General features: G+C 50.9%; 1 pseudogene; it reads left to right on the forward strand.

The window, feature by feature from the left end:
• Window positions 1–2653, forward strand: part of LOC112551683 — a 5293-nt pseudogene extending 2640 nt beyond the window's left edge.
• Window positions 2654–3238: the final 585 nt, after the last annotated feature.

Genomic DNA, 3238 nt, shown 5'->3' on the forward strand with positions numbered 1-3238 from the left:
GCTGCTGCTGGGTAAAGTTTATGTCACCACCTTAGGGCAGCTGGTAGAGGAAGTGCTAGCTCCAAGCAGATTGGGGGGGGTGGGGGGGGAGGTACTGAGTCATGCCTGCTGTGAGCCTTTTGCTGCTCTTTGGCAGCTCCACAGGCCCAGGTGTGCTGGGCAGCCCCTTGAGTAGAGGTGCGGGTGGTGACAGGAAGGCATTGAGCTCTAGTGTGTTCTGGCTGATGGGGAAGTTTGCATTGCTGTGCCTGTGGTGTGCCAGTAGGGGGGTCTCCTGCATTGGGGGGGGAGGTACTGAGTCATGCCTGCTGTGAGCCTTTTGCTGCTCTTTGGCAGCTCCACAGGCCCAGGTGTGCTGGGCAGCCCCTTGAGTAGAGGTGCGGGTGGTGACAGGAAGGCATTGAGCTCTAGTGTGTTCTGGCTGATGGGGAAGTTTGCATTGCTGTGCCTGTGGTGTGCCAGTAGGGGGGTCTCCTGCATTGAGCCACCCACCTCACTGAGCCTGACTGCCTTCCAGGATCTGAGTGCCTCCCTGGGGCATGTCACATCTGTCCAACTCCCTTCCCGGAGCACACCTGCAAGCCTGGGGTAACACTGCCACCACCCAGAGTCTGGACTGATCTTGGACCTGCACCCTCTGGGACACACAGGCCTAGTGGTCCTTGAGGATGCTTTACCCACTGCAAGAACTCAGGGTGCTTCCCTCAGTCTGAAGCACAAAGGGTGACCTCCTTTAGTCAGCTGAACCAAGGGGACCCCAAGGCATAATCTAGACCCTTTCCCAATAAGTCTTCTATGCTAGGTATAAAGGAGACCTATATTGGTTACAAGGAGTAGGTTTGGAATAGGGAACAGGGTAGAGCAATGTCAGGGCAACCTTAGAGCAAACAGTGGCATGGTAGCCACTATCTATCTAGTTAGATCTCAGGTAGCTTACTCACAAGTATCATCAAGAGGCAAGTGGAGATCTCCTCTGGAGGCAAACAGTTCATTGTTCATGAGTTTCAAGGGTGAGAGAGAGTTTCAGATGGTCCAGCTTCTCTGTGAGTTTTCATCATGGCTACTGCCCCTCCTCCTGGGCATTTCTTCACTTATATAGCCCTTATGACCTCATTTACCTGATCCAATGAAGGCCAGCAAATTTTGACTGTTGGCCAAGGAATTTGAAATGCATCACTGGTTGCCAGGTAGACTGGCAGGGTCTTTAGCCCTCTCCCAGTCATATTGGCATTGCTTATAACAATAGGGAGTTTAAGTCCCCACCCAGTTATGTAAGGCCAATCACGTAGGCAGAGGGAGCAGGTCTGCCTGTTCAGGAATGTATCCAGCTCAGGTTACAACTCAGGGTTACCTGAAACACATGGGGCAAGATGTGTCTGCCCTTTGCTGTGACCATGGTAACCAAATTGTCTGATAGCAGAGTTTGGGGAGAGACAGAGATGGTTTTCTGCTGCAGTCCCTTCCTCCACCAAACATGGAGCAATGTACCTGCCACAGCCAGCACTGGCTCCGGAGGCAGCAGCAGTGGTGGCGGCCAAGGAGAGTGCCATTTTTCCTGCCCCTCCAAATTTTCCACCTCTACTGCCTTACAGTTACAGTATCCCTGGCCAGGAACCCTTGTTCTAAAAACCTAGTTTAGGAGCCCATGGCTCCCTCCCTGACCATACCCTTGCCTTAGAGCATTCTAGTACATATGCTGCATGCAGCACATGTGTCCAGCCAGTCTCCAATGTGTCTGGCACACAGTGCCGTTGCCAGGATGGTCTGGGATGCCCGCTGCATGTGATGCCCTGCTTGGACTGACCCTTCAGACTGGATCTGGCATCTGGAGACAATCTGCAGGCCCTGTTCAAACTGTAAAGCAGCCCCACACCATTCATCTGGTCCTGAGGAGCAAATGAGTTTGACACCCCTGCCATAGTGCATATGCCATTGCTAAGATAGGCCTTGGCGTCATAGACTATGTGAATAATGATGGAAACAAGCCTCCATGCCATTCTCCTGTATTTGTCCCATAGCTTGCTCTAGCTGTGTGTCCTGACAGTGTTTACAGAGAGGCAATTCCCTCCTCCTTCCTCCTGAAGGTCTAAGCTCTTGTTATGTAGCACAATGGTAATATTATGTAGCACAACGGTAATGTTCAAGGCCACATAAGGGAACTGAAAGCCAAATTCCCCTTAGAAACTAACAGAAATAGATTGTGCAAATCTCAGAGGTGGCTCTGAAAAAATTCCATCCCTGTGCAACTAGAGCAAATGTGGGTTCCTTTTGTTCTTCTCTAGCACTGGGCTCTGACCTCTATGTTTCTGTGGATGGATACCTGGATGGAGGGACACGGGTTGGGTGTCAATCAGCTGGGTGGTACCCAGAGCCTGAGGTCCAGTAGAGAGATCACCATGGGCAGCTGTTACCACCAACCTCTGAGAAAATCTCCAGGGATGCTGATGGGCTGTTTCACATGGAGGTTTCTGTTGTTATCTTGGGAGAATCCAACAAGAACATGACCTGTTCTGTTAGGAACCTGCACTGGAGCCAGGAAAAAACAGCAACAATTCACATTGAAGGTCAGTGTCATTCTGCACCATGAGCAGGACAAAATGACAAGGTGGGGAGGGGTTATCACTGTTCAGCTTGTGTGTTTGACTTCTTGTGATCCCTTTTCCTGGGCAGTGCAAGAGCCCATCTGTTCTGCTCTCAGCAAGACTTACACAAGCTGGCAATACGATCATCATTGAGACTCAGGCCAAATACCCGCTGGCTGAGCTGAGGACTAGGCCTGTGTATTGGGATGGGGGTGATGTGGGCCATGTCAGGAAGTGATGCATCAGGAGGTGACTTCTGGCCAAAGTTTGCAAAGTGACCTACAACAGAGAGTACCTCAGCTTTGGAGTCCCTACCTGGGAAGCCTGATAGGGCCTAACACCTGAATGCAGCTGCTCAATGTTTCCTCACCAGACTCTGTGAAATGTCCAGAGTCACAGGTCAGTGCAGCTGCTGTACATAAATGCACAAAACCCAGGGAGCCCAGAGCAGGAGACTTTAATTCAGCTTATCTTTAGCTTAGAAATGAGGCACAAGGTTTGAGCAGCGCAGGCAGTGAAGCACTGGAACACATTCCCCAGGGCAGGTCTAGATGCTTCATCTCTGGGTTTATCTGTAGACCTTTTTGAAGACCTAGGCAGGAGGCCTTTCTGAACCAAAGGCTTTACCAAGCACAGATATGATTTAGTCAAACCTT

The sequence above is a fragment of the Alligator sinensis genome, unplaced genomic scaffold (genome assembly GCF_000455745.1).
Source record: "Alligator sinensis unplaced genomic scaffold, ASM45574v1 scaffold634_1, whole genome shotgun sequence".
NCBI classification, from domain to species: domain Eukaryota; kingdom Metazoa; phylum Chordata; order Crocodylia; family Alligatoridae; genus Alligator; species Alligator sinensis.